The sequence below is a fragment of the Nerophis lumbriciformis genome, linkage group LG33, assembly GCF_033978685.3.
Source record: "Nerophis lumbriciformis linkage group LG33, RoL_Nlum_v2.1, whole genome shotgun sequence".
NCBI lineage: Eukaryota > Metazoa > Chordata > Actinopteri > Syngnathiformes > Syngnathidae > Nerophis > Nerophis lumbriciformis.
The window spans coordinates 13,257,972-13,269,972 of record NC_084580.2 but is presented as its reverse complement, the minus strand read 5'-3'; positions in this window follow the sequence as shown (position 1 = coordinate 13,269,972).

The window sequence follows — 12,001 nt, the reverse complement described above, 5'->3', positions numbered from 1 at the left end:
ATACACACACATATATATATACACATATATATACACACACATATATATATACACACATATATATACACGTATATATACACACACACATACATACATATATACAGTATATATATATATATATAAATATATACACACACACATATATATATATATATATATATATATATATATATATATATATATATATATATATACCCATTTTTAGACCACTTGATTTGCCTGGGCTGCTAGGAGATACCGAGAGTAACAAACAGTAGAAAATGGATTAGGAAAAACTGATTAAAAAAATTATAATAAAAAAATACAAAATTAAAAAATTAAAAAATTAAAAAATTAAAAATATATTTATTTTATTTTTTTAACTTTGGACATCCCGCGGGCCAGATTTTGGACGCTGGTGGGCCTGATCCAGCCCGCGGGCCATAGTTTGGGGACATCTGGATTAAACAATGTAACAAGATTTTCCAAAATAAATAAATTCAAAATTATGGGAAAAAAAATGCCAACATGGCACTGCCAAATTTATTATTGAAGTCACAAAGTGCATTATTTTTTTTAACATGCCTCAAAACAGCAGCTTAGAATTTGGGACATGCCCTGAGAGAGCATGAGGAGGTTGAGGTGGGCGGGGTTGGGGGGGAGGGGGGTGTTGAGATGGGAGAGGGTAGGCGGTAGGGGGTAGTGGGGGGGGGGGGGGGGGGTTAGGGTAGGGGGTAGTGGGGGGGGAGTGCATATCGTAGCGTCCCGGAAAAGTTAGTGCTGCAAGGGGTTCTGGGTATTTGTTCTGTTGTGTTTATGTTGTGTTACGGTGCGGATGTTCTCCCGAAATGTGTTAGTCATTCTTGTTTGGTGTGGGTTCACAACAAATTGTTTCAACAACGATTCGATTCGAATCATAATGTTATGTTGCCGATACAATTCAGGGAATATATTAGTTTTTTGGGAACGATACAATCCAAAACGGTTCACTGAGTTGAAATCCATGCAGTAACTGTCATGATCCGTTGCCTGGATCATGTTTTGTTTAGTTTGATATTTCTTTTTAAGTTTTGATTAGTTCTGTTTCAGCACTATTGTTTTTTTTCTTTGTTGCTGATTTTTGTCACCTGCCTCTGATTAGTGGTCGGGACGCTAACCTGCTCACGGTCACTAATCAGAGAGCTATTTACCGGTATTCCTGCCTCGTGCCACACTCTGCCTGGCAGCTTTATTCGCAACACGCGACCGTTACGTTGTTTTCTAGAAAACCCAAAACCAGTGAAGTTGGCACGTTGTGTAAATCGTAAATAAAAACAGAATACAATGATTCATCATATTTTTTATTTTTTATTTTTTTATTTTTTTAAATCGATTTAGAATCATTACAAATAAGAATTGCAATTAATCTGAAAAAAAAAAATGTTGACACCTCTACTAAACATTTTGTGTTTGCATACATCTTTATAATACTTTTTTCATACCACATTAAATGAAGCTAAATGGTGTAATGTTATAAACAAGTGGGTACTGTCCATCCGTTTCTACACCCAGAACCCGGAATGACTATTGTACTTAGATATAATTTTGCAGAGTCAAGAGTTAAATTATTTCGAACTTACGTAACATTTGACAGGTTGTATTTTATTCTATTTACAGTTTTTATTACTTATTTAAACGACTTCAAGCTTTGTGTCATCTACATACACATCAGGAGTTATATCAGAATTCGCCTTCTTAAATAAACGCATGCCGTTTTTGACTAATTAAAATGCAGATGAGAAAGGTTCAACCAGTTTGACACTTTAAACACAGCAGCTGATAGATCACGTGCAACTTGGCATTTAGGTTGTGCATGCACATACACGACAGCATCATCAGCATACATCTGGCAGCAGGATGATGTAAAAACTACACAACCGATATTTTTTGCTGCAAATACAGATACAATGACATATTCTTAAATTACATGGCAGCCATAGGCGTGTGGCTCCATGATAAAACATCCATAAAGCACTATCTACTGCCTCGTTCTTGTTAGAGCAGTGGTTCTTAACCTTGTTAGAGGTACCGAACCCCACCAGTTTCATATGCGTATTCACCGAACCCTTCTTTAGTGAAAAATAAAATGTTTTTTTCTTAATTTAATCTTAATTTATAAATATTAATCATGAAATTATGTTATTATATTAAAGAAATACTAATAAAGATATATTTTACAAACAGAAAGTTACAGGAATGTACACATAATCCCATGTTTACATCTCATTGTGCAACATGTGAATGTTTTAGTGGGAACTAAATGCGATATCTGAAAGGGGTACAAATTATTTCCAAAACAGGACCCCCACCCAGACATATGATACTAGTAGCTCATGAAAAACAATATGTTTTAGTCATTGTAAGTGGGCCAAAACACCTATATTAGCAAATAATCTCATGGAAATGACTGCTGTCATTTGATTATAATAATAAAACATTTAACTTGTTATTTAGTCAGGTTTGGGACAGGTGTGCTGCTGGTGTGGCCACAGTGCATGTGCACGTCTGACGTTGCTCACATGTGCTCCACTGATTGCTCAAGGAGTTTTTACGTTTGCTCACGCATATGGAAAATTAGAGGGAACATTGTTTGGGGGTATCCATAATACGTCGATAGGGAGAAGTTTTTATTTACACGATGAGTCGGGCGTGTCTTGGCCACCGCGGCGGAGGCTCCGCTGAACCCCTGAGGCCGACTCACCGAACCCCTAGGGTTCGATCGAACCCAGGTAAAGAACCACTGTGTTAGAGCATACACCCACGCTTGCAGATACTACAGCCTTGTATTCTGCTGCTGGTTTATGGATAAAAAAAAAGTACAACACAAAATAAGCTACTGTATGACAGTCTGGTACATAACCGAGACCACTTTCATACCGTATGCTACAGCTGGGGTGGTATAGCTCGGTTGGTAAAGTGGCCGTGCCAGCAACTTGAGGGTTCCAGGTTCGATCCCCGCTTCCGCCATCCTAGTCACTGCCGTTGTGTCCTTGGGCAAGACACTTTACCCACCTGCTCCCAGTGCCACCCACACTGGTTTAAATGTAACTTAGATATTGGGTTTCACTATGTAAAGCGCTTTGAGTCACTAGAGAAGAGCGCTATATAAATATAATTCACTTCACTTCACTGATTTAAAAGACAATTTCACAGTGCACGGCGACATGAGAATGCACATTTTCGCTCATTTGAATATTTAGCTAACACATGCAAACGATTTGAATCAAATCAGTGTGAGTCATGTGAAGACCTCCTCAGCATGTGACAATGGTTATATAATGTTATCTTAAGGCGGGGGTCAGCAACCAGCGGCTCTCCAGCTGCATGCGGCTCTTTAGTGCCGCCCTAATGGCTCCCTGGAGCATTTTTAAAAAAGGATTGAAAATGGAAAAAGATGGGGGGAAATTATTTCTTTGTTTTAGAATGTTTTTTGTTTGAGTACAAACATGACACAAACCTTCCCAATTGTTAAAAAGCCCACTGTTTAATATGCTTGTGTGGATGCTTCACTGATGACAGTATTTGGTGAACATCGTTTTGTCCGACTGATTTCGGCGGTTCTTGAACTCACCATAGTGTGGACTGTGACGCAACAGTTTGTTTACATGTAAAATATTCCACTCCTTTGTCTCATTTTGTCGACCAAAAGTTGTATGCTGTGCGTGAATGCACAAAGGTGGGCTTTGTGGATGTTATTGACTTGTTGGGAGTGCTAATCGGGCATATTTTGTCAGTGCATGACTGCAAGCTAATCAATGCTAACATGCTATTTAGACTAGCTGTATGTACATATTGCATCATCATGCTTCATTTGTAGGTATATTAGAGCTCATTTAATATCCTTTACTTTTATCCTCTTTGTATATAATTTAGTTCTGCATGTCTCATGACACATTTCAGATAGTTGTTCGTGTGCCATGTCGTTCCAGACCACAGCAAACATTAACTAGCTTGCCAAAGATTGTAATAAATCTATTAAAAGAAGACAGCCTGCCGTTTCCTTTAAGTTGGACACACACATCTATACCTTTAGCCATTAAAAGCCAGTCATTTCCAGGAGTTACCTCACCTTCTGAGTAGCCTCTGATTTAAGAACAGTTTCTAATGTTGTAAAAATGTGTAGAATAAATATAAAATTTCAACATTTCTGTCAACAAAGATTTGCATCATCCTGCGACATAACAGTAATTTTGATAGTAGGCTATTATAGGTAATATAGTTAGCTACAATAATAATAATAAGAAGAAGAAAAATACAGTTAGAGATGATACCTCAGTAGAAGCATTTAAGTCCCATCTTAAAACTAATTTGTGTACTCTAGGCTTTAAATACACCACCCTTTTAGACCAGTTGATCTGCCGTCTGTTTTCTGCTCTGCTGACAGATTAGCTGACCACAGATGACGCACTAGCTGTTCAAAGTCGGGACCCGGGGTGGACCACTCATCTGTGCATCAGTTGGGGACGTCTCTGTGCTGCTGACTTGTCTCCACTCAAGATGATCCCCTGCTGGCCCCACTATGGACTGGACTCTCACACTATTAACTAGATCCACTCGACGTCCATTGCACCGGTCGCCCAACGGATGTCCGCTAATTTTTTGCAACTCAACGCCAAAAAAACGGAAATGCTGACTATCGGTCCTGCTAGACACCGACACCTATTTAATAATACCACCTTAACATTTGACAACCAAACAATTACACAAGGCGAATCAGTAAAGAATCTGGGTATTATCTTCGACCCAACTCTCTCGTTTGAGTCACACATTAAGAGTGTTACTAAAACGGCCTTCTTTCATCTCCGTAATATCGCTAAAATTCGTTCCATTTTGTCCACCAGCAACGCTGAGATCATTATTTATGCGTTAGTTACGTCTCGTCTCGTTGACTGTAACGTATTATTTTCGGGCCTACCTATGTCTAGCATTAAAAGATTACAGTTGGTACAAAATGCGGCTGCTAGACTTTTGACAAGAACAAGAAAGTTTGATCATATTACGCCTATACTTGCTCACCTGCACTGGCTTCCTGTGCATTAAGATGCAACTTTAAGGTTATACTACTTACGTATAAAATACTTACCGGTCTAGCTCCATCTTATCTGGCTGATTGTATTGTACCATATGTCCCGGCAAGAAATCTGCGTTCAAAGAACTCCGGCTTATTAGTGATTCCAAGAGCCCCCAAAAAAAAGTCTGCGGGCTATAGAGCGTTTTCTATTCGGGCTCCAGTACTATGGAATGCCCTCCCGGTAACAGTTAGAGATGCTACCTCAGTAGAAGCATTTAAAGTCCCATCTTAAAACTAATTTGTATACGCTAGCCTTTAAATCAGGCCTGGGCAATTATTTTGACTCGGGGGCTAAATTTAGAGAAAAAATTCGTCTGGGGGCCGGTATATCTATTTTTAGGAAAACTAATACAAAACCTCACAATAAATTCTGATTGAATGCTAAAAATGTTATGACAGACCGCCTTAAAAACTAAATGGAATTTTATTTTTTTCTATGAACGATAAAACCCTGAATATTGAGAACATATGAACGTCACACCCCCTCTCAATCGACATCCTTTATAAATATATTTATTGAATAATACTTCAACAAAATATGAATATAAGTTCATAAACTCAGTGAAGCACAAGCTCAGGTTTCTCACTAAAATGTCTGTCAAAAAGAACTGTGAAAAGAAATGCAACAATGCAATATTCAGTGTTGACAGCTAGATTGTTTGTGGACATGTTCCATAAATATTGATGTTAAAGATTTCTTTTTTTGTGAAGAAATGTTTAGAATTAAGTTCATCAATCACTTTAAGTTGATGATTACTTCTATGTGTAGAAAGCTTTATTTATAATTCAATCACTTGCTTATTTTTCAACAAGTTTTTAGTTATTTTGATATCTTTTTTTCCAAATAGTTCAAGAAAGACCACTACAAATGAGCAATATTTTGCACCGTTATACAATTTAATAAATCAGAAACTGATGACATAGTGCTGTATTTTACTTCTTTATCTCTTTTTTCAACCAAAAATGCTTTGCTCTGATTAGGGGGTACTTGAATTAAAAAAATGTTCACAGGGGGTACATCACTGAAAAAAGGTTGAGAACCACTGACGTAGATTACCATAGTATATAGTAGGGTTGTACGGTATACGGGTATTAATATAGTACCGCGATACTAATGAATCATATTCGGTACCATACTGCCGCTGAAAAGTACCGGTCCGCCACACCCTAAGATTTTTTGTTAAAATAAAGCCAATAATGCAATTTTTTTCTGGTCCCCTTTATTTAGAAAAGTATCGAAAAGTATCGAAATAATATTGGTATCAGGACAACACTAGTCACTAAAATATCATGCAAAAACGCAGATTCCAACCATTGAAATACTTTGTATAGTTCAAGACTTACGGTCATTTGAAAACATCACTGCACATCATAATGATAGCTACACTTTCCTCTTAAAGATCTAAAAAAATATTTGGGAATGTCCGGTGGGCCAGATTGAAAAGCTTAACGGGCCGCATGTGGCCCCGGGGCCTTAATTTGCCCAGGTCTGCTTTAAATAGACCCCCATTTTAGACCAGTTGATCTGACGGGGGACGGGGGGGGTCCCCACATCTGCGGTCCACTCCAAGGTTTCTCATTGTAGCCCATTGGGTTGAGTTTTTCCTTGCCCTGATGTGGGACCTGAGCCGAGTGTAGCTGTTGCTGAGAGTTTGCATGCTTTAAATATGTGTCATAAATAAATAAATATTAATAAATAAGTTAATGATGCAGAGTTATAAAATATTATTAGAAAATGTGTGATTGTAAAATCTCCTGAGCAAAATGTAAATGTATTGAGTTAATACTCAGTGGCCTAGTGGTTAGAGTGTCCGCCCTGAGATCGGTAGGTTGTGAGTTCAAATCCCGGCCGAGTCATACCAAAGACTATAAAAATGGGACCCATTACCTCCCTGCTTGGCACTCAGCATCAAGGGTTGGAATTGGGGGTTAAATCACCAAAAATGATTCCCGGGCGCGGCCACCGCTGCTGCCCACTGCTCCCCTCACCTCCCAGGGGGTGATCAAGGGTGATGGGTCAAATGCAGAGAATAATCTCGCCACACCTAGTGTGTGTGTGACAATCATTGGTACTTTAACTTTTAACTTTTGTGTTGCAAGGCGGAACGATTGTTGTGATGTTGCGACCCCACGGACAGTAAATAAGGCAGAACAAGCAAGAGGGGAGGGTGCTTGAGCACGTTGTCTTCAGCTCCTCAAAAGATTTAAGTGTATTCGATGATTTGTGCAAAACTTCAAGCAAGTGATTATTAGAACCTCTTTTCGTTACAAGCAGCCAACGAGGTATTGTATTTTTGTAATTTAATTTCTTTCTGAGTGTTTATTGATGTGAAATCAAAGTCTGATGTATTGTACTGTATTTTGTAAGTTCTCACGGCGTGTTGGCGTGTTGGCGTGTTGGCGTGGATGGTGTGTACAGCAAGAAGGAGGAGTCAATAAACGCCCGTTTTACAAAAAAGAACTTTCCTGTGTTGCCGTGTACCGAAAGGAGCTACAGTGAGAACTCGACTGCCTTCGCGGGTAGGAGAGACACGGGACCATACGCGCATGCGAGCAACGGAGATTAGCCTGGCTGTCAATCAAGTCGAGTTTCAGGGCGTGTCCAAAGAGCCCCGCCAAAGCCGAGTGGTGGGAGAAGAGGCGTGCTTCTGGAATTCACAAGGACTCAGGTTTATCACTTTGCAAACGGTGCTTTGTATGAATGAATAGTATTATGTTCACTTGCTGACATTGTTGTACTGAATGTGTTTAACTGGAAATTATTAGTCAAACCGTAAGGCAAAATAGGAAGGCTTTAGCATTTAAGTCCCATCTTAAAACTCATTTGTATACTCTAGCCTTTAAATAGCCCCCCTGTTAGACCAGTTGATCTGCCGTTTCTTTTCTTTTCTCCTCTGCTCCCCTTTTCCTTGAGGGGGGGGGGGGCACAGGTCCGATGGCCATGGATGAAGTGCTGGCTGTCCAGAGTCGGGACCCGGGGTGGACCGCTCGCCTGTGCATCGGCAGGGAACATCTCTGCGCTGCTGACCCGTCTCCGCTCGGGATGGTGTCCTGCTGGTCCCACTATGGACTGGACTCTTACTATTATGTTGGATCCACTATGGACTGGACTCTCACAATATTATGTCAGACCCACTCGACATCCATTGCTTTCGGTCTCCCCTAAATGGGGGGGGTTACCCACATATGCGGTCCTCTCCAAGGTTTCTCATAGTCATTCACATCGACGTCCCACTGGGGTGAGTTTTTCCTTGCCCGTATGTGGGCTTTGTACCGAGGATGTCGTTGTGGCTTGTGCAGCCCTTTGAGACACTTGTGATTTAGGGCTATATAAATAAAGATTGATTGATTGATTGATTTAGGTTTCAACAGGAAGAGTGTGTAGTTTCAGTTTATTCCACCAGGTGTCTCAGGCATTTTATGAGTTAAACCAAGATTTGCATGTGTCTGTTACTTAAGACAGCTATAAGACAGGCATTTTTTGAGTTTGACCAAGATTGGTGAATTTCCTGTTAATTAAGCAAAGTGCATTTTAAATTAATTAAATAGGCCTACTAGTGATTAAAAAAAAAAATAATTAAGAAAGGCCTAAATGTTAATAATTAAAAATAGGCCCAAGTAACTTCTTCTTTATTAATAACTGTTTGCACAAGCTTGTAGGAAGCATTTACAACATTAACAAGAAAGTAAACATTATTCACGTTTAAAAAGTAGTCTACATACTTAAAGAACTGTAGGTATTTCAAATTATTCACCTACTACCAAGTTAAATTAAGCCTTCGTTGTGTAAAAACATTGTCAATTGACAATCCTCATATTATCTCAATATGTCTGACACAAACTCAAAGATTACAGAACAGCACACAAACTCATTAGCTCAGCCTGAGGTTAATGCCCAAGCTACAGAAGGAGAAGACACTGTGCGAAGAAGCGGAAGAACTCGAACCTTGACGGAAAAAGGTAAAGGACTTCAAGAAGAAAAATTGAAAGGCGTACATCGCAGATACAAACTTGCATATGAGAAATGGAAGTATAATGCAAAGGTAGCCAAAGAGTTGATGAGTGATGAAATCTCAGAGGAAGAATTAAACAAGTCGATGGATCATCTACAAGCCACATGTGCAGATGTGAAGGCAGTATATGAGGAATTCCGTCAAATGCAAGCTCCTGATGCAGATGTGCGACGTAAAGTGGATGCATGTGTATCGATGTCTGAATTCATGATTAAAAGAGCACAACAACTCATTGAAGGTGATGCTGCAGTGAATGAAGAACAGTGGCCAGATGTCGGCTCCATTCTAAATTCATCAAGTCCATCATTAAAGTCTCTATACCTTCGTTCAGAACACAACACTCACTTAAGTAACCTTTCAGTCAAGAGAGATGATGCTGTGGCCGAAGCAGCTGCGGCCAAAGAGGTTTTGTCAGTGCTAAAAGAGCAAGACAAGGAAGTCACTGAACTTCAAAGACTGGAGGCTGAAGAGAAGCTACGTGCTGCACAATTTGAGGCTGAATCTCTAGCCAGACAACAGGCAATGCAGAATCAGCTCCGAAAGCTTGAGCGCTTAGAGGAAGTCAAGAAGCTGAATGCAGCTAAGGCCCGAGTCAAGGTGTATGACGAACTCAGTGACAAGTTCGAAGTCATTAGTTTACTCCATAACATCAAACAACCCGATAAGGCACAAACCCTCAATGCATCAAGTCCTCCACTCATTCCTCAACAAACTGAAGTGCCAAATCATAATCCAAGTCATCCCAACGTTCAATCAGTCCCACAAGTTCCACCAAATTTGCAGGTGCAAAGTCCTGATTTAGCAACTGCTCTCGCTGAAGCCATGAGTGCCAATCGTCTCCCAACACCTGAACCTACAGTATTCACGGGCGATCCTATAAAATACAACGACTGGAAATTGTCATTTCAGATACTGATTGACAGAAAAGGTATTCCAAAAAATGAAAAACTCTACTACTTGAGAAAGTATTTAAGTGGTGCTGCAAGGAAGGCTGTTGAAGGACTCTTCCTGATCGGCACAGAGGGAGCATATGACACTGCATGGAAGCTGCTAGAGAAGCGCTTTGGAGACCCTTACGTAATTGGGAAGTCCTTCAGAGATAAGCTGCATGCGTGGCCAAGAGTAAGCTCCAAAGATGGATGCGAACTGAGAGAACTTGCAGATTTTCTCCAGAGCTGTGAGGCTGCAATACCTCATATCAAGACATTAGAGATTCTCAATGACTGCACTGAAAGTCAGAAGATCTTGACAAAGCTCCCAGACTGGCTTGTGTCCAGATGGAACCGTAAGGCAATGGAAACCAGACAAGCGAAAGCTGAATATCCTTCTTTCAAAGAGTTGGTGAACTTCTTATCAAATGAAGCTGATCTGGCATGTGACCCCATATCCTCTGTACAAGCACTCAAGAGTATACAGAATGAGAAACCAAGACAGACAAGAACTGAAACCATAAAGGCAAAAACGTTGTCAACAAATACAACACAGAACACTGTCTCTTGTGTCTTCTGCAAGAAGTTTGGACACCAGCTGGAGAAGTGTAGAAAGTTTGCTGAAATGACAATCCTGGATCGCATCAAGTTTGTACAAGAAGAAAAACTTTGCTTTGGCTGTCTAAAGACTGGTCACCACTCTAGAAACTGTGAGGACAAAAGTAAGTGCGATACCTGTCGAAGAAGACATCCAACATGCTTGCATGATGACAACTTTCAGAAAGGTTCTTCATCAAAGAAAGTGGAGAGTGATTCAAATAAAGCACGAGGAACGGAGCAAATCCCTGCAACTGCAACAGCAACTACCAATAGAGTTGCCCAAGGCAATCAAGGCTCACATACATCCTCAATAGTACCAGTCTGGGTCTCTTCCTCAGAACAGCCTGAGAATGAGATCTTAACATATGCGTTGCTGGATACGCAGAGTGACACAACATTCATCCTGGACCAAGTTGCTCAAGAGCTCAACACAAAGAAGGAGAATGTCTGTCTACGGCTTTCCACAATGTCATCAGTCTCTACAGTCATACCCTGTCAAAAATTGTCTAACCTACAAGTGAGAGGATATGACTTAGAAAAAATTATCTCACTACCACCTCTCTTCTCACGTGAGTTCATTCCTGCTGAGAGGTCTCACATTCCCACTACAGAGACAGCCCAAAAATGGCCTCATCTTGAACCATTGGTCCACAAGATTCCTTCACAATTGGAGTGCCAAGTCGGCCTACTAATAGGCTATAACTGCCATCAAGCTCTTCTTCCCAGAGAAATTCTATGCGGAGAAGAAGGCCATCCATATGGTCAGCGAACCGACCTTGGATGGAGCATTGTTGGCTGTTCCAAGCTAGCAACTGAGTTTGAAGACGTAATTGGTGTGAGCCATAGGGTCATTGTACGACAAGTGACTCCTGCCGCACAACCTCTAAGTCAACTTAAAGATGAAGAGCACTTTGTCTGCAGAAATCAGGTCAAAGAGCCAAGTCCTTCAGAAATCATTAAGATGCTCGAAATGGATTTTACAGACCACTCAACAGACAACAATCCAGTCTCTCAAGAAGATCTTCTCTTCATGTCACGAGTGAAAGAGGGGATAAGACAGAAAAAAGATGGACACTATGAGCTACCACTACAGTTCAAGAAAGACAACCCAGCAGACCTTGCGTCTAAAGAAGCCAGTGCAGCCCAATTGAAGGACTCATGTTGGTTAAAGGGACCATACTTCCTTCGGCAACCAAATCTGTCAGTCAAACAAGTAATAGTAAAAGTGGATGACACTGACCCAGAACTGCGGAAAGCTCATGTTCATACCGTCAAAGCCGAAAACACAAACCCATTGATCAGCCGCCATTGCAAGTTCTCAGCTTGGTCCAGAGCTGTGAAAGCTGTCGCCAGACTGAAGAAATGCGTCA